This window comes from Rhinolophus sinicus, linkage group LG05 (genome assembly GCF_036562045.2).
Source record: "Rhinolophus sinicus isolate RSC01 linkage group LG05, ASM3656204v1, whole genome shotgun sequence".
Lineage (NCBI taxonomy): Eukaryota > Metazoa > Chordata > Mammalia > Chiroptera > Rhinolophidae > Rhinolophus > Rhinolophus sinicus.
Genome location: NC_133755.1, coordinates 118,022,348 through 118,042,952, shown reverse-complemented (window position 1 = coordinate 118,042,952; position 20,605 = coordinate 118,022,348). Strand labels below are relative to the sequence as shown.

Here is a 20,605-nt window from a genome sequence, read left to right as displayed (position 1 = left end):
AAGTAAAGGTGTTTATATAGTGCCATCTAGTGGCAGATATATGAAAAAGTTCTGTTTCATCCAGGGCGGGTTTAAATGAGCAGGGAAAATAATTGCTGCTGCTAGGGGCTGGTTTGGAATCTCAGGTTTAATTCTAGTTTTGTTTTTACTTCTTTTAGGGATAATCCAATCCTGGGGGCTCTTTTTAGTGTCACTGAGAGTTTTCAGCTTTAATCTGCTTTTCGGAGAGACAAAAAAAATGAAAACTGAAAATTCAGAGGAATTACTACGTTGGTATTTTAAATTTTAGACTTTTCCTTGCCACTATATTTCTATCCCCCTAAAATGAAACACTGATTCTGCTGAAAATAGGAAAATGTTAATAACCAAGAAAACTTCAATGATCATGCCACTTAAATTATAATAGTGCTCCCTCCCCTCTTCCAACTCTTCTCACTTCAATCTATCACTCTTATATTTTATTAAATAATATATGTCTATGATGACAATAACAGAGTTTTAGAAGTTGACCCACTGTTAGCAAAGTTCAAAATCAAAAAACAACCCTCCCCCTACACATACAGAAAGAAAACAAAAATTAGACAAATAATAGCCAAATCAAAAACGACAGTCTAATTTATTTGTGTTTTCCAGGATCAGCTTGCCCTTCTGAAGACTGATACCTAACGTACAATTGAGGCTGGCTTTGCTTTGACCGTGAGATACTTCCAGGACCAAATCTCTATCCTGATCGGTTCTTACCAGGTACCTTTTCCAAAGTCCTTCCTGTCGATGTAAGAAACAAACATGTAGAGAATTCTTATGAGTTTATTTGAGCCAAACTGACGACACGTGCTGGGAACCAAGATCTCAAATGCTCCAGAGAATAATAGTGTTACAGATTCTTTTATTGAAATTAAGGAGGGGACATAAGGAAGGTTGAAGAAAGCAAGGTGGGATTGGATTACAGGATAGTTTATAAAATTATGTATTCTCTTGAGGGTTAATACCTCCTTTAAGGGGTATTCTGGTATTTCAAAGGTGTGTTAACCTAGCTAGATGCACAAGAACAATGGATAGGGCTGGCTTAAAACATTTCATAAAAGAAGTTACAGGCCTGGGACATGACTACCCACCATGACCTGCCCAGTGAGGAATTTATGATCAGATCACTCTGAGGTCACTTTCCACAGAGCCCACTTTTTTTTTTTGTCCACACACCTTTCTTAGCCGGTCTCTCCTCAGAAACCAGCACTGAGAGGCTGATCAAATCTGCATGCAGCAATCATCACCTGCTTCCCAACTGGTGAAAAAGGTGGATTGTCTATCATGTTTACTTCAGATTCCTTGAGTTTCTCAGGGCTTCTTCCTTTTGTGCATTCTTTCATTCTGTCATGGTCTGTGGATAAACTAATAAACATGAAAGCAAATTGAAATATAAAACATTCTGGGCAAGTCTAAAATGCTTTGAATAGTATAAGGTAATTAAATGGATGACTCTCAGACCTCATGTGATATTGGCTGAGATACATATCTGCTGACTCAGGGGCCAAATCCCTAATACCAATGCAACTCATCATCTGGGAATTTCTCCTGAAATAATTTTTTTGTTTGTGTGTGATTTCCTTTAACTTTTACTTCAAAATAATTTCAAACTTCCAAGAAGCTTACACAAATAGAACAAAAAATAGCTGCACACCCTTCACCTAGAACCCCCAAATGTTAGTATTTTATTATACTTGCTTTATTATTCTTACTCTCTTTCTCTCTCTCTCTTTAGACACAGAACCCCCTTTCCCCCACACACACACTCATGGATGGAAAGACATAACTTTTTCCTTATGTTTAAAAGTAAATTGCAGACATGATGCCCTCTAATACATCAGTAGTAGTTCCTAAAAATAATGGCAGTCATGCATAACCATAGTGCTCCAATTGTCACCATTTTAAAATGACATTAATACAATACAAATTTGAATCTTTCTCCTAAAATAAATTTGATTTTTTCCCCCAAATTTCTCTGACAGTTATGAAAGGGTTTCTTTGGTCTCAATCTTTTCTTCATTAAGATACTCATAACTAAGAAAATGAATATAACTTTTCAGGATGGTGGATTTTAGGATGCTATACTTTTTACAGTGTTAATTAGGATGAGAGTGACTGATGGAGGTATACCTGTCTGAAGCAGTTTCAGTTGAAAAGGACTCAAAATGTCTGTTCTTAATTTCAGCTAAACTACTACAAGCATACCTCATTTTATTGAGCGTCACTTTACTGCACTTCACAGGTGTTGTGTGTTTTACAAATTCAAGGCAAGACCTTCCAGCAGCAAAAAGATTATGACTCACTTTATTGTGATACTCACTTAACTGGTCTGGAACTGAACTCACCGTATCTCCAAGGTATGCCTTTATATTATAGAATTTTCTTTTCGGCACCAGGATAGTAATCTCTTGACCTCTATGTGTATCCCCAACGCCATCAATTCAAATGCTCCCATTTTATTGATGGCATTAGCAACTATTTCACAATTGATAGTTAGAATTAACATGCAGTGAAATTTAAGTGGTTGTTAAGCTCTTTGTTGATTAAAGATTTTTAAATTAAATACCAGTTTAGTATCTGATGTTATTTGAAAGGGCCAATCTTCCACAGCAGGAGTTTTAGTGGAAGAATGCCAAATAATGCTCACTTTGTGTCTAGTTTCCAACCCTCTCTAGTGGTGCCAAGTTTATTATAGGTTAGAAATTGAACACGATCAAGTAGCCCATTTCTAAAATGTTACCATTTAATTTTCATATAATTTTATGAAGGCAGTTTAATTATTTTATGATTATATAACTAGAATGTGATATGATGCAAGGTCATGATGAATGCACTATTTTACCACCTTAAATATGGGAAAAAAACCACCTTAATCAAATCATATACAGAAATTCAATTAAAGTAACATATAATCTGTATTGGCATCTCTTTCTCTCCTTTCCCCGTAGGCATTAACTCACAGTTTTCCTGAGACTAGAGTAAGAAAAGCCTTCCTTCTATGTTATTCTGGTTTCTCTTAGTTCTTAAGTTTTCTAAAAACCTGTAAGGCACTATTTTGTGCTGCTCTTCAAAATAAAATGATGAGACCCAATAGTAAGACAGAATAGCAACTGTATATGAGAGGGCCCTCATCTCAGAACCTGTCTGCTTATCTCTGCTCCACTCTTGTCTATGACATGCAAGAAAGAATAGGTATAAATGCTGGATGATGGGTCTCATGCCCTCATGCCTCTTTAAAACAACAAGAAAATCATGTCTTTGATATCCAAAAAACATTTCTAGAATATATAGATTGCTTATTACAATTTCATGTCTTTTATGGACATAATTAAGAAGCAAAAGGACATTTCACCTTATGAGACAACCTCAAACTCAGAGAACTCTAAGCTACCAATGATCTCTTGTATTATAATTCTCCTTATTCTTAGAGGGATTTTCATGCCGTAGGTACTAAAAAGAAGGTGACTGAGATCGATGCACATAAACAGATATTTGTATCTTCATGGTCTAGAATCCATGGTCTATAATTATATTGTCTAAAGAGGCAATATAACTGTATATTCAAAAACAGGCACAGGGTGATTCCTGTGTGTTACAGATAGGACTAATAGGAGGGTGCATGGGCAGGAAGTAGGAAAGGCTGATATTATGGGCTCCACTGGGAAAGACATCAGTGTCTGCTTGGACATCGTGCTCTGCAAGGAGACACCTCGGTGGGAAAGGCAGTGGAAGTGCTGCTGACAAGCTGGGTGCTAGTCCTAGGGCTGTGGCACCAGGCGTCTCCTTGAGGTGTCTGGACTGAACATAGGTGGTGGGGAGGGACTAAACTGCTGGAAGGCAGATTTGCATGTCTATGAACAGGAGTTTCTGCATTGCTATCAGTTATCTACAAATTATTGAGTTTTAAAATAGCTCGAAGACAATGAAAGGCCCGGTGATCCTATGGATTTAACTAATTCACCTAGTTTTCTATTAAAGTCATCCAGTAATCTTTGTCATCCATTTCAAAGTCTTTCACAATTTTTCCCTCCATTGGCATTCATGGAAATAAGAGATTACTTTCAGAGGCTCCACAAAATCTTTATTCATGTCTAAATTTCTTCACATATACTTTTATTTAGAAGTTTTTTCTAATCCCCTCAGCTGATTGTGATCTCTCTCTCTTTTGTAGCTCCACAATTCCATTGTGTCTTTTTTATGGCAGTATTTCACTTTACAATCACTAATAGTTATGTATCTATCTTATCCCCTAAACTGGATTTTAAGTTGCTTTGTTTTAAATCCCATGCGGTAGTCATCAGGTTGCCTATATATGTAATGTGCTCAATAGGTATACTTCATTGACTTTAGTGTAATTCTTATATCCTTTCAGCTAGTCCTGATTAGCTTTGCTTACGGGTAAAGATGGCAGCTTCCCGCAAAATAAGATCTGAGAAGCTAATCTTTGTATGGAATCATCTACAGCATTAATATAAATTGAATAACTCCAGGCCATGCTTGCTTTAGATCCATTCTATTCCCAAATCTCTCTCTCTCTCTTGAACTACTGTGTCTAAAATCATTTCCACTATTGGACTGGATTTACTAGTGAATTTAGTGAATTAAGACATAATCTCTGAAAGGCTATTTTAGTACCCCACTAGCCATTAGCTCCCATTAATAGACCAACATGGAGTATTTTACCAATTTGCTAGGTCTCAAAAGAATGGTAAAGAAAAGGATAAGTTTTTTTCCTCCCTTTAAACAGTAAATGAAGAATTAGAACACTTAGAGTTGGGGATATGTTGGGTCTATAATTATTGAAGATGAACAGAAGACCTCAATGGTCATCCTTATGAGAAGACTTTACTGCTATTTTCTCCAACGAAATTACAAGTTTAGAAAAATATTTCCCTATTAAGTGTAAATAAAAGAAATTGTAAATATTTTAAAGGATACCTCTTAATTTTTGAAGTACAGGTTAGATCATGATCGCCAGCTATTATTTATGGATTGGTATTACACTGAAATCTTTATGTCATTGGGTATGTGAACAGATTGAGGAAGTTTGAAACACTGCCTTCAAAACTAGAAATGATCGTATTGGGACTCAGAAACAGTTGGCATCCTTGCATAAAAGACACTTGGTACCAATTATATACGCACTAAATGGGTCTAGCATTCCAGATTAAATTACCACAGTTTTGATTCAATTAACTTTTGATTCAGTGCCTATGTCTTTAATGACAAAGTTATTCCAGGAAAAGTTGAGCCTTGGAAAAGTTTTACCTAGCTAAGACTCCCCTGAAGGCAGAATGTGAGTCACATGGTATTTACAGTGACAAATAAAACCACAGTGCACATCTGCTCCCTGTGGATTTTAATTTGCAGCAACAATAAACTGCAAGTAATGGGCCTTAGGTTAAAAGGTGGAATATAAAGTTCAAGTAGAATTAGAAGGTCTTGTCTGGACAAAGGTGAGGAAAATGTCATAGGTCAAACGATCTGAAAAGCCTTACAGAAATGTCTCCTGGCAAGTGGTGTGTTTATGGCTTTGTTTTCCTCCAAGTATGGTGACTGCCGGGCCACAGCTGCCTCACCCCTTTAGCTCCTATCTTGTCACTGGAATTAGCCACACTGTGTATTTGCTGCTCAGAAACTGTGTCTCCAGTTCTCAGGGCTGTAAATATTCTGCTTTGTAACCCGACACTGCTACCGTTTTTTTGGGGGGCCCTATGGTGTTTCTTAATGGAGATACTATTGGCATTTGCGGGGGAGATAATTTGTGCAGGACTGCCTGGCATATTGCAAAACATTTACTATCTTTAGGCTCCATCTACAAAGCGGTTCTCAATCACTGAGGAAACTAACCCCACTCCCCATGTCCATTTCCAAACATCGCAGGAGAAGAACACTGGGTATGAGCCACTGTCAGAAGATAACAGGATGAGTAAGAGAAGGCTGTAGACCTCAAGAAATCAGTAGCCTCATAGAAAAAACAGATAAGTAAATATATTACAGTGATACATGCTGTGAGAGAAACACAAACTAATGACTCCTGGAGATATTCAAGAAGTCTTCTCAGAGGAAGAAATGCTTAAGCCAAGTCTTCAAGAACAAGTAAAAATTAGCCAGGTGAAGCCTATTTCTAGGCATCAGAACAGGTCCAAAGGCCATGCCAGAGTTCAGAAAAATGGTTTAGAAGAGCTGCAAGCAAGTTCATTCAGGGTGGTGCATGGAATTGGAGTTGGGGAGGAGGGCATTAAGAAGACAGGACGTGTGTTGTAGGAGGGTGTCTCAGCCAGGGTAAAACATTTGAACTTTATACTTAGGGATATGGGGCATGGAAGTGACATGATCACATCTGAGTTTCAGTAATTCAGAAGAGAAATGAAGGATACTTTGGTAATACGTCAATGGATACACAATAAGGGCTTCTGTTACCCTTCAGCCAAAGATCACCAGGAACACACCTTTAGTTGAACAAGTTGGTTTTATTACTTGTTGCAAAGGAGGAAAGCACCACAGGGAACTGAGGGGTGTTTCAGTAAAAGGGTGTTAGAAAGAACCTATTTATCAGATTTGAGCTTCAGTTGGGTAATTTTGGGGAGAGTCTAAGGAAATGGGAGTTAACTCACTATCAAAAAGGAGGACAATTCTATAACTGGGTGTTTCAATAAGTCTTATCTATAGGGAGAGCAGACTAGAGGGAGGATAGGTAAAGAAATAGTCACTCATTAGCTGGGAGAGGGTGATGATTGATATTTTGTGGGTTGCAGTGACCTTATTTTTGTCTCACTGTATTGTGGTTTATATTGTGTATAGACTTTAAGTGCTTAAGTGAGGGGAGATAAACAAGGTAATAGTTAATGGGCATTAGTTGAGTGAGTTTTACTTGTTTCTTAGAGACATACTTGATCAAGTTAATAAACCTGAGGAAAAGCATTTAGTAGTGAGTGAAATATAAGGAGGCGGGAGAATAATTAATGTGATAAGAATCCTGTAGACATTGGAGATCACAAATTTTCGTTTGTGCATTACCAATGGTTGTTTTGTTTCTTTTATTAACACCTATCAGCCAAGATGAAGGAAAGCAGAGAACACGTGTCAGCTATTTCTGTAGTATTTATTTCTCTCTTTCCAGTAGATTCTAATTTCCATTTGGGATCCACGTGATTCTAGGAAAATTGATTCCCTGTCCAGCTCCAATATGGGAACATATAACTGAGTTTAGCTTATCAGTTTATCTAATTTACCTGGCCAGAGTGATTGGTTCAGTAGTGGGAACATGACCTAGGATTTTCACTGTGAGTACTGGGGCACATGTTTGCTTTTATTCTGCTGGATATAAATGAAGAAGGATTATTTTGAAATTTTAGAACTCTAAGGCTTCCAATGAGGAAAACTAGGTCACATACAAAGAACTGGGAACAAAAATGTCATCAGAATTCTCAAGAGCACTACTGAAAACGAGAAGGCAATGGAGTAATGCCTGGGCTGAGAATGAAACCAACTCTGAGGAAGGCAGAGTGAAAAAAGAAGCTTGGTTTTGCTCACATCATTTGAGTTGCAAGAACAAGCCCCATTTGAAACCAGTTTTACCTTTGGACTTTTCAGTCCAAATACCCTTTATTATTTAAGCAAGTGTGTTATCTTTCTGTTGTTCATAACCTTGTCTTTAGCCTAACCAAGGTAAGGAGTAAAGAAGGCTGACTTGTAGGCTGATCTGGGGTTAAGATTGAGTCGGGCGTGTGCAGCAAGGTCAAGGGAATTAAATATCTTGGCAAAATGATTAAAATGATGGTGATGGCCTCAATAGGCACAAAAGTACCAGGTCTACCTCCACTGAAATTTTCATTTTCTCTACCTTATTTTAGGGCCAAAGTCTATATTTTTCATACTAATATCTAATCGAATTAAATTCAAATTAAAAAAATTATTTATAAGCATTGTACTGTGCTAAATTTTGTGAGAAAACAAAAGTCTAGGTTCCTGTTTCTAACACTTGTACTATATAAGTAGGGGGTTAACACACACACGCTATTCACCCATTCATTTATTAAACTCTTAAAAGCAAGACAAGGCAAAATATGAGGAAGAGTTCAAGTGAATTTCACAGATGGCAAGTGCAATGGGATTTAAGAGGAAGTAGACTGCAATCTGTGCTGTTCAGCTAATGTAAAGTGATTAGAGGAAATTCCCCGGGGCTCTCTTTTCTCTCATTTAATCTGTTAGCATTAGAGAGGGCAGCAGGCTTACTGTTTCTGATGTGAGCTGTGAGGGATCTTTTTACTAGCTCTGTGACCCTGAGCAAGTCACTTAACCCCTTAGAGCATCATCTTTTTAATTTATAATTTTGATAATAATTTGAGTTCTTCTTTTCAGACTTGTTTTAGAAAATCAAAACATTAATGGAAAACAAAGGATGTTAAAGTACCTTCCAAACAGGAAAGCACCAAAGAAGTTTAGGCAATGATTCTGATAATTAATGGTGGTCCTTGGCAGACCCAGTGCTACCCTGATTTTCCTTTTTGTTTGTTTTGTTTTGCATTTTATTTTTTGTCAAAAATCTAAATAGTTAATGGTGGAAATTTGAGAAGCTATAGAAGGAACAATGACAAAGCTATAAAGAAGAAATTGTTATACAAGTCACAGCATGTGTACTTCTGATGATTTTATCATCTCTGTTTTGGAGCAGCCCCATTGTGCAATTACATAAAGTTTTAGAAAGTGCTTATTCAGCTACATTTTACTCACAAATGTAAAACTGGTATTTATAGACAGATGTATAATAAAACTGGCCATTTCTGTTTGGGTTGGGACCAAAGAAATATTCCACTCAAGTGAAGTTGTTTGTGTGGTTCTGCTTTTGTAAACTTTGTAAACGAATTTCTTCGTATTATAACCTGAGTGAATTGGGTACAATTCCCAATACCAACAAGGATCCCAACCCACATACACATTTAATACAAAGCAGTAACAAGGGAAATAGGGGAAATATTGTCTCTGGGGTACTTAGAGAACCTTCCCTGGCTTTCTTCCTCATTCTTTTACTTAGGTTAAGATAATTTCTGTAAGTCTTAGTCATTTTTTTCTGAACTAGGTGTTTCATTTTTTTCTCTTGCTTTCTTCTCTGGTCCTTTGCTTGTCCTCTTGTCCACTCCTGATCGTCTTACAAGATAGGGTAATTAACTGTAAAGCTCTTTTTCAACATCCCTGTTTCAGAGCCCTGTTGAAGCTATATTTAAGTGGGAGCGTTTTCCAGAGAGTCTTCCTGCCACCTAAGCACCAGGATGGGCCACTCTTAGGGGCTTGTGTGGGACGGCAGTGTTGCATATCATTCGTGAGGTAAAGAAGAAAAATCCATGTCCTGGACACTGAAGTACACATGAGTATTCTGGTTTCTTAGGGATTTTAGAATAACAAAAGGCCTCAGAAAGTGAGGACCGTCAATAATTGCAAGTCAGCTGAGGTTTCAGTTCTCTCTGCTTCCAGAAGTAACCAAATAGCTATGGTCAGGCTCATAACAAAGAAATTATTGAGCAGTATTGCATATCCATTTATTACTTTCTAGCCTGATATCAATTTCTCAGTGGCTTCAGTGTGTAGAGATATGTTTTAGCTTTATTTATCACTCCTCAAAATCCCTCAGAAAATAAAGATGTGCAATTGAAATGATCAAAATAAAAATCAGTATGTATTCAAAGCTGCAAACAACAGAGTCCACATTGTCTAGCTGAAGCAGAAGAGGAATGTATTAAGATGTTGGGCGCCTTACCAAGTCTCTGAGGGGGCTTTATAATCAGGTTTACAGACTACGTGGCCTGTAATAATTAGGCTACTAGGCTTTCCAGTGAAGTCTCTACCCCTCCTGCTTTTGGATAGAAGAATGGAAGCTCACCTTTTTGCATTGTCAACAGTGAATAGGGAACTCAAATGCTAGGGCCTCCACCCTAACTACTTTTGAAATATGGATGCTTTTTTTAAAACTTTATTTCCATTTTTTTTTAACTGTTTAGAAACAAAAATTATTTTGCAATAATTCTGGATTCTCAGGAACTGGCAAAAATAATTCAGAGAGGTCCTTTATACCCTTCACCCAGTTTTCCTTAATAGTTATATTTTATATCTATAGCACAAATTCAAAACAAGAACACTGACATTGGTACAACCCATAGACCTTATTTCACATTCAGATTTCACCACTTTTACATGCACACATTTGTGCATGTGTGCACATGTCTCTGTACAGGTGTATGCAAACATATAGGTTCATGTAACCACAATCATAATCAAGATACAAAAATGGTCCATCAGTACAAATTTTCCCATTGTGTTACACTTTTATAGTTATACCTACTTCCTCCTGTCCCTAACTCCTGGCAACCATTGATCTATCTCTGTCTCTACACTTTTGTCATTTTAAGAGTGTTGTATAAATGGAGTCACATATGATCTTTTGAGATTAGCTTTTTTTTGGTTTTGTTTTGTTTTCTTTCCACTTTATTTTCTGCTTGTCTATATATCTCAGGGGTTTTTTAATCAATTTTTTTATTAATTTCAGGTGCACAAGACAAAGTAATACTTAGACATTTATCATTTATATCCTCACACTGTGGAACTCCCCTTCCCCCATCCACTATCCCTCTGACATCACACAGAGCTGTTACATTTCCACTGTCTCTATTCCTAATGCTGTACTCCGCTTCTTGTAAGTAGATACATATACATATACATACATATACATATATATACACAAACTTGTAGTTGACATTCATTATTTTTCAGCTTCAGCTTCAGGTGTACACTGCAGTGACCAGGCGTCTACATCATCCCTGAGGTGGTCTCCCTAATGAGACAAGTGTCTATCAGATACCCTACAAAATCTTTACATTATTGATTACATTCCCCAAATTAATTTTCAAAACCCCGGGGCCATCTTGTGGTTACTGACTGTTTTCTAATCCCTTCACCTTCCCCCTTATCCCCACCCCGCCTCCCATCTAGCAACCTTCATTTTTCCTCTATGTCTCCAAAACTGTTTCTGATTAGTTCATTCACTTATTCTTTTCTTTAGATTCCACATGTAAGTGAGATCATATGGTTTTTGTCTTTCTCTGTCTGACTTATTTCACTTAACATAATGTTCTCTAGGTCCATCCATATTGTTGCAAATGGTAATATTTCTTTCTTCTTTATGGCTCCATTGTATAAATGTACCACAGTTTCTTAATCCAGTCATCTACTGATGGGCATTTCAGTTGTTTCCATGTCTTGGCTATTGTGTATAGTGCTGCAATAAACATAGGAGTGCATAAAGTTTTTTGAATTAGAGTTTTGGATTTCTCTGGATAGATACCTAGGAGTGGAATTGCTGGATCATAAGGTAGTTTCATTTTCAGATTTTTGAGATACCTCCATACTGTTTTCCACAGTGGTTGCACCAATCTGCAATCCCACCAACAGTGCACAAGGGTTCCCTTTTCTCCACATATGCACCAGCACTTGTTGTTTGTTGATTTATTGATGATAGCCATTTTCACTGGGGTGAGGTGGTATCTCATTGTGGTTTTTATTTGCATTTCTCTAATGTTTAGTGAGTTTGAGCATTTTTTCATGTCTGTTTGCCATCTGTATGTCCTTTTTAGAAAAATGTCTCTTTGTGTCCTCTGCCCATTTTTTAATTGGGTTGTTTGTTTTTTTTGGAGTTGAGTTGAGTGAGTTTTTTATAAATTTGTGATATTAACCCCTTATCAGATATATCATTGGCAAATATCTTTTCCCATTCAGTAGGATCCCTTTTTGTTTTATTGATGGTTTCCTTTGCTGTGAAAAAACTTTTTAGTTTGATGTAATCCAACATGTTTATTTTTTCTCTTACTTCCCTTGTGCGAGGGGATATATCAGTAAAAATCTTACTCTGGGTAATGTCTGTGAAGTTTCTTCCTATATTTTCTTCTAGGAATTTTATGGTTTCAGATCTTACATTTAAGTCTTTAAGCCATTTTGAATTTATTTTTGTATATGGTGTAAGGAGGTGGTCCAGCTTCATTTTTTTTGCATGTGTCTGTCTAGGTTTCCCAGCACAATTTATTGAATAGACTGGCTTTACCCCACCGTACATTCTTGCTTCCATTGTTGTAGACTAAATGGCCATATAGGCATGGATTTATTTCTGGACTCTCTATTCTGTTCCATTGATCTATGTGTCTGTTTTTATGCCAGTACCATGCTGTTTTGATTACTGTAGCCTTGTAGTATAATTTGATGTCAGGTATTGTTATACCTCCCACTTTGTTCTTATTTCTCAAGATTGCTGAGGCTATCCAGGGTCTTCTATGGTCCCATATAAATTGTAGGATTATATGTTGTATTTCTGTGAAAAACGTCGTTGGTAGTTTGATAGCAATTGCGTTGAATATGTATATTGCCTTAGGCAGTATGGACATTTTAACTATATTAATTCTTCCTATCCATGAACATGGTATGTGTTTCCATCTATTTGTATCTTCTTTCATTTCTTTCTTCAGTGTCTTATAATTTTCTGAGTATAGATCTTTTACTTCTTTGGTTAAATTTATTCCCAGGTATTTTATAGTCTTTGGAGCAATTGTAAATGGGCTTGCTTTTTTAATTTCTCCTTCTGATGTTTTATTATTGGTATGTACAAATGCAACTGATTTCTGAATATTAATTTTGTATCCTGCTACTTTACTAAATTCATCTATCAGCTCTAATAGTTTTTTGGTGGAGTCTTTAGGGTTCTCTATATATAGTATCATGTCATCTGCATATAATGAGATTAGCTTTTTCACTCAGCATACTTGTCTGACAATTAAGTTCACAAACTCATCCTAGAAAAAGTGCTACATACCTCATTGCTGAATATCACTATGGTCACCTTCGAAGTACTTCCCTTGGGAAGCTATGGATCCACATCATCACTTAGTCCACCCTTCAAAGCAATTTTGGAACTCTTTTTCTGGAATGGCCATCAGAGTTGTTGTGTTATCCTTGAAGTCCTGAATGTCATCAAAATGTCTTCCTTTCAATATTTCCTTTATCTTCAGGTAAAGAAAGAAGTCATTGGGGACCAGATCAGGTGAGTAGGGAGGGTGTTTCACTATAGTTATTTGTTTACTGGCTAAAAAGTCCCTCACAGACAGGCTGTGTGAGCTGGTGCATTGTCGTGATGCAAGAGCCATGAATTTTGGTGAGAAGTTCAGGTCGTCTAACTTTTTCACGCAGCTTTTCAGCACTTCCAAATAGTAAACTTGGTCAACTGTTTATCCAATTGATACAAATTCATAATGAATAATCCTTCTGATATCAAAACAGGTTAGCAACATCGTTGCAACAGTTTGCAACCTTAATCGTCATACCTCATATCCATGAAGATTATACCATTAATATTTTTAATATAGTTGCTTTATCACATATCTGTCATCTATTGGTCTCTTTATCCAAATTATATTTCTTGATGTATTTTGTAGTAAATTAAAGGTATCAATTTACCCCTAAACACTTCTGCATAAAAATCATGACTAAAGTTCATATTGTTTGGTTCAAATCACCACTTAGTAGTGTTCCAATCATCTTCAGATTTCCTATTTTGTGTTTGTATAATTGTTCTATCTAGTGCTGAGATATGGGTGTTAAAAATCTCTTGCTATGATTATGGAATTGTCTATTTCTTCTTTTAGTCAATTTTTGCTTCATGTGTTTTGAAGGTCTGTTATCAGGAAAATACTTATTATATTTATGATTAGGTACATACACATTATTTCTTCTTGATTAATTGACTCTTTTATCATTATTAAATATCTCTCTTTATCTTTGGTGATATTTTTTGTCTCAAAGTCTATTTTTCTGCTATGATAATAGCCTGCTTATTATGCTTATGGCATATCTTTTCCCATCCATTTACTTTCAACCTATCTGTCTCTTTATATTTAAAGTGAGTCTCTTTAAGACAATATATTCTTAGGTCTTTTTAAAAAATTTCATTCTGACAATCTCTGCCTTTCAATTGGAGTGTTTAGTACTTACTCATTTAATGTAATTATTGATAAAGCTGGATTTATTTCTATCATTTTATTACTTGTTTTCTACTTGTTCCATCACATTTTTGTTACACTGTTTCTGGTGTCTGGTTAGGTTATTAGAATCTTTTTTATAATTCCATTTTAATTTGTATTTAGTCTTTTAGCTATACCTCTTTCCATTATTTTTTTTACCAGGTGCTTTAGGGAATCACAATATGCATTATTAGCTTTTCACAGTCTACTTGAGTTAGTATTGTACCAATTCACATAAAGCATAGAAACCTTGGCTTTGTACAGGTCCATTAACCTACCCGACTCTGTCTTTTAGGCTGTAGTTGTCATTTGTATCATGTCCACATACAGTATAAAGTCATAAATAATATTATAGTTTTTGCTTTGAAGTCATGTGTTTAAAGGTATTAATAGGAAAACAAACTTTTATATGCAGTGATTCTCTTTATTTATAGTAGTTATGTTCTATTAAGTCATAACAGACATCAAATTAGTGATACTGAATCATCAATCCTTAGAAATACAGGGTTATTTTCCTATGAGTTCTGGTCACGATATTGCTAACTGTTCAACCTTGTTTTATGTATGTTTCTGTTTAATGACACCTTATTTAATGTATATTGTTGATTCATTAACATTAAACTGATGGCTGACAGCACTACAACTCATGTTTGCACAAAGCTTATCTAACATGTATTTTCTCCACGAAACACTTTATAGTCTTCTTGGGCTCAGAAACACTACACAGCACTTCAGCATTACATTTGAGGGCCATTTTAAATAGCAAAATCCTAGAAAAAATGCAAAAAAATATATCACCTAGATTGACTATGAAAAGACACCCGTTTACATTATGGGAGCTGAAACAAGAGGGCAGAGCCTGGCCTTGTTTGAACTCAGCTGGGAACGTGCTGGGAATATGCACTGGGTAACTCCAATTTTTCACTGTTCTGCACATGTCCCTGAATGACCACCGAGTATTGATTCTGAGGTTACAAATAAATGTTAGCAAGTAGATGAATTCACAAATACAGAATCTGTGAATAAAGAGGATTAACTGTATTAACTTGAATATTTTCCATTTCTCATGTTCTTCCTTCCTGTCTGAAATATTGAGTTTCTATTTGGCAGCATTCTCTTCAGGTCATAGAACTTTCTACAGCATTTCTTGTGGTGTAGGTCTGGTGGTGACTAGTTGTCTTTGTTTTCCTTACTCTGAAAATATCTTCATTTTGCCTTCATTATTGAGGAACTTTTTCTGGATTGGCAGTAAAATTTCTTCAGCTCTTTAATGATAATTGGTATACTGTCATCTTCATACTTTCTGATGTGAAATCCATGGTGATTCAAATTATTATTCTTTTTATGAAATATTCCATTTTTCTCTGCTTTCAGATTTTTCTTTATTTGCTTTTCAGCAATTTGACTATGATGTTTCTAGACACAGTTATCATTGTATTTATCCTGCCTAAGGTTTGCTGAGCTTCTTGGATCTGTAATTTTATGTCTCTTAGGATGTTGGCTTTCCTCAAATATTTGGTGATTCTTGGATTTGTGGACATCTGTGTATTTGAGATTCATTTTTTGAAAAATTGCTGTGGAGGAGGCTATGTCTGTCTGTTGTACACTCTCCCTGAAGGGAGGAATAATATCTGTTGTCACCTCCTGAATACCTGTCATTCTTTAGAGGTATGGGGAAGGGTGGGCATGCTGCTGAACAGGAAAAGCTAGTGGCTAGTGTTTCGAGTATAAGTTTCCTGATTATTCCAGGTGTCACCAGCCACGTGGGCACTGTCCTATATTCTACCTAGAGACAGATACCTCTGTTGCTATCGCGGGATGGAGGATGAGGAAGCTTCAGCTGCTCCTGCTGTGATACTCCAATCAATTTCTTTGTGGTTTAGTCTGGACTTCTTCCTGTTCCTAATAGTCACCTGTAGCTGTGAAATACTTTTGGTGTTGCTACTACCTTTCATAGCAGTCCTGTATTCTTTTTGTTTGGAGCTGTTAATCCTTTTTTCCATCCAATGCAGCCTTCTATCCATCTTTCATGGAATCCTTGTAAGTTCTGGACCATGAATAACTAACCTTGTTTTCTAATGCACTTGTGAATTTAATTATTTTGAATATGTCTTTTCTGCCTGGTCTAAGCATTTGTGGCATGAAGAGAAGGCTACAGAAGGTACCAGTTTGCCATTTCAAATCAAACTTGTTTTACTTTATTTTTCAAAGCAAGCAGTGGTGATAATAACCTGTTTAATTATGCAGTTAGGTATGGGGGTTCAGAACTAGTTACTCCATGATACCCCTCTGTGGTATGCAGATTGTTTTGAGCTAAAGGCAATTTTAGCTGAGGGCTCAAGAGAAATTTTTGCCCCTCTCTTAACAACCTAGAAGAGATTGAATTAGGGGCTTTGCCCATAATAAGAGATTATCAGAGATAACCTCTTTTGACCTAGCTATAGGGCAGGAGAAACTTCTACTTACTAAACATCTGCTTTTATCATCCTGAAATGATACTCTGAAGCCCCCAAGGCACCTTACCTCATCCCTAGCTCATAATGTCTTATATACCATTTCCCTTTCTACCTCTGAGCCTCTCATGCATGTGGGCTCTCTGACTCTCTCATGTATGTGGGGTTCCCATACATATGCATACATTAAATTTGGTTATTCTCTCTTGCTAATTTATCCCATGTCGATTTGATCATAAGGCCAGCCGAAAGAACTTTAAGGGTAGAGGAAAGTTTCTTCCTCCCTTACACAGGTAAAGAAGGAACACATGCAATTCTAAGTTAGATGGGCTGACTTACAGGAATACTACAAATTCTTAGTCATAGCAAAGGGGGAGAGTTTGGTGAGTTCAGATTGTTCTGATTATAAAAGAATGCTTACCAAATTCATACGTTTTATTTCTCACAAGTTTTGCTTGTTTGATGTAGGCTTTGAATTTGCCTTGAATTTCTCCAATAATCGCCTTGAATTTTTAGATTTGTTGGTGGAGTCTGTTTCAAAGCTTATACAATTCTAAAGTTATATTCAAACACTGCCATCTTGTGGGTCATTCCTGTGCCTTCCACCCCTGAAATGCTCTCGGAAATATATCCATCCAAAAGACTTGAGGTATGTCAATTTTTATTAAGTGCAAAGAGTTCTACTAAGAGTTTTACAGAAATCATCTCATTTAAACTTCATAAGAACTTAATGAAAAAAGTACTATTAATCCCATGTTAGAGAAACTGAGATCTAGAGGGGTTATGTAACTTGCCTGCGGTTTCACAGCTAGTAAGGAGTAAAATTTTATATCCAAGCAGTCTGCCTCTAGAGCCCTTGCTTTTACTGCATCCACATGTAAAACTAATAAATCTAAAAACAATATAGTGTGTCACAATAATATGAATAAGTCATAGAATTGTAGAGAAGAGGGGATAACTGTTAGGAAAGGGCATCAGAGGCTTCACAGTTTGGTGAGGAGGTGGCCTCCTCTAAGTGAGGATTTGAAGGCTAATCATTACATAGGAAGAATGCATCTGGAACCATATATCCTGGATCTAATAGCCTTCTTTGGGGGAACATCTCTTCACTCTGCTTCAACCATAAGATTCTAATAGAGTTTATCAATCATGATACCCCTGACTCCTTACCTAATCTGAGCCAGTATAAGTCCATCAAGTGCACCTGGAATTTTTGACCTTGAGGCAGAGGGAGCTCAGTGATATATTCCTGAATGGCAAAGCTGAGGTGTGTGTCAGGAAGCTTTAACCAGCCAAGGGTTTCTCACATGGAAGGCCATCTGGAGCAAAAGAGAATGAGGTCAAATAAGGTTTTAGTCACCTCTAGACCAGCGGCACTGCTGACCTTCCTGTAGTAATAACTATGATTGCAGAACCTAATCAGGTTTGGGTTTTGATAAATTGCAACCATAAAGGTTCTGATATTCTCTTCTATCTCTTCCATACAACTTGAATGACAACAAAATCCATTTTGTTTATGAAAGATAGCGTTATTAATTCAATTCTGGAAAAATGGCATTTAGGGTTTATTGCAAATGTTATGTGGCTTAAAAACATTTCTGCAGTGCTTTCTTCTGGGCTCATCTCCAACTCCATTCCTGATGCCGGGGCTATTCTTCTACTTTTCCCCATCTAAATCACTGCAATCTTTGAAAGCCATCTCTAAATTTCTTTCTTTAAGTCTTTAGAAATTCCAGTCAATTATTTTTCCAAACTTTGATTTTTTAAATCGATCAAGTAACATTTAATTATTGCAAAAAAATTAATTACAAAATTCAAAATGATAGAAATTAAGAATCACCCATAATTCCAGAGAGATAATCATTGTAATTGGTATATTTCTCTTTTTTCTATTATAAACACAAACAAAAATATTTTAAAAACCAAACAAAATGGCCAATTTTGATCTCTTCTTTCCCTAAACACATCTACAATGCAGTTTTCATTTAATTGTATTTCATTTGTGCTATTTCCTAATCATGTCAATATTCTGTCCTACACATAACCAGTATCGTTTTATTTTTATTTTTATTGGAGAATACTGGGGAATAGTGTGCTTTTCCAGGGCCAAGTCGTTGTCCTTCAATCTAGTTGTGGAGGGCGCAGCTCAGCTCCAAGTCCAGTTGCTGTTTTCAATCTTAGTTGCAGGGGGTGCAGTCCCCCATACCATGCGGGAATCGAACTGGCAATCTTGTTGAGAGCTCACGCTCTAACCAACTGAGCCATCCGGTCGCCCCCAAATAACCAGTATCTTTGAAAGCACCTCATTTTCCAGGGAAAGGAGGAGCAATTACACATCCGTAGGCCTGCTTCATCCCTTTCCTGCTTTATCTAGTTATAATCTACTCATTCTTCGGATTTAGTTCAAGTATCACTTCTTTTGGGAAGTCAGATTAAATTCATCAATGTACTCATTGTAGTACTTGTAAACGTTGCAATCTAGTCTTAGGTTTGGGATTATCCGGATCTATACGTGTTTTTGTTCACTATTGGGTCCCCAGTGCTTACCATAGCTATCGGCACTTGGCAATTATGAAAATGAATGAATGAATGAGTGCTTGGAATAATTCCGATGCTAGGTAAATACTTCTTTATTTATAAAAAGTAACATTTGCTATAAGATGTATTATATTATTGTGTGCTAGGCAATCTGTTAAATGATGTATATCTCTGTATAATTGCATTTTCATGACCCTAAAATTCATTATTGCTATTTTATAAATGAGGAAGCTGAGGCTTCAGAAAAGTTAACTTGTCCAGATACAAATAACAGACAGATAAAATTTTAACCTAGGTCAATGCATTTATTTACATTATTAGCTTTACTTGCCATTACTGGCTTCTTTGTTCATGAATGTAAGTCATCATATATAGCTTATTTTAAAAAAATCACTCAATTTTTACATTAGAAACTGTTTTTTGTTACATGTCAAAGTAGGAAGTAAGGCACCAGAATAAGGGGAAAAGAAACAGAATATTGTACGAGGAAGGGCAACAGGAGAGCTAGTTATTCTCCTCTTTTCACTAATCAGCCATATGGCTTTGAGCTTCCTTGTGCTACAAAAAAGGTGAGTAAAGCTGAACAGGCCGTCCTTAAGACATCTAGTCCAACTCCTTTGTTTTGAGGAGACTAAGTGGTTTGTATTATTGACAGCGTGGCAGGGCTGTACAGCCAACTCCTAACTCCTAGTGTTGTTTGAGTCACACTGCCCCTCCTTGAACAAACATTTAGTGAGTGCCTTACTGCATGAGGCATTCCGCCGCAGTGTGTTTCCCATTCGGTACCCTAGTGTCAATCCTTGGCTACTTTTCTTTCCTATTTATTTATTTATTTATTTATTTATTTTTCACTTGACCACTTTTAAAACGCTCCATTGGATGCAGAGTTAAAGGGGGAAAGCGTAGTGCAAGCGCGGCATCGGGCACTGAATGGCGAGACCGGGGTCAGCAGCTGGTCCCACAGTTGACCCTAAGAAGGCAGTGGTGCCTTCTGACTAAGGGCGTGACTCTCAGACAATCTAGATGTATAAGCTGGCCAGGGAGGGGCGAGGCTGCGTCTCCTAGAGACAACGCCTTTGGCTTTTCCGTGACCGCACTGGTCGGGCGACTGGAGGAAACTCTTCTGTGCAAGATCCCTACTCCTTTGGCTCGTGCTGTGGTGACCGGCTACCCGAGGCATTCCGCCAGGTCTTCCAGGGCTCTGTCTCTCCACCCGAGTTTCTCCTATATTGCGAGTCTCCAGCAGCTGGAAGAGCTATGTTAATACCTGGGCGATAGTTGACCCCGAAAAGGGCATATCCACCACCGCTGCTGGCTTAGCGTCCTCGGCTGGCACCCAACACCCCAAGGCCGGCAGGGTCACGCTCCTTTTAGGGATCCCGGGAAGGGCAACAGCTTAGGTGCTGCCACGCGAGGCCTTCTAGACAGGCAGCAGCCAATCCTCATGCGTCATACACGAGCCCCAGCCAATCAACGATCATCTTATTCCTGGGTACCGCCCGCGCCGGCCCTTTTTCCCTGCTCTTTTTTCGC

The 20,605-nt window shown here is 37.2% G+C and overlaps 1 long non-coding RNA gene across 1 annotated transcript; it reads right to left on the bottom strand.

Annotated features, from left to right (window-relative positions):
- Positions 1-540: 540 nt before the first annotated feature.
- LOC141571679 (uncharacterized) lies at positions 541-20,578 on the bottom strand. The gene is made up of 3 exons (XR_012496654.1): positions 20,340-20,578; positions 17,705-17,853; positions 541-1,389 (listed from the first exon to the last, which is right to left on the bottom strand). It is a non-coding gene; the product is annotated as an uncharacterized LOC141571679 (long non-coding RNA).
- Positions 20,579-20,605: the final 27 nt, after the last annotated feature.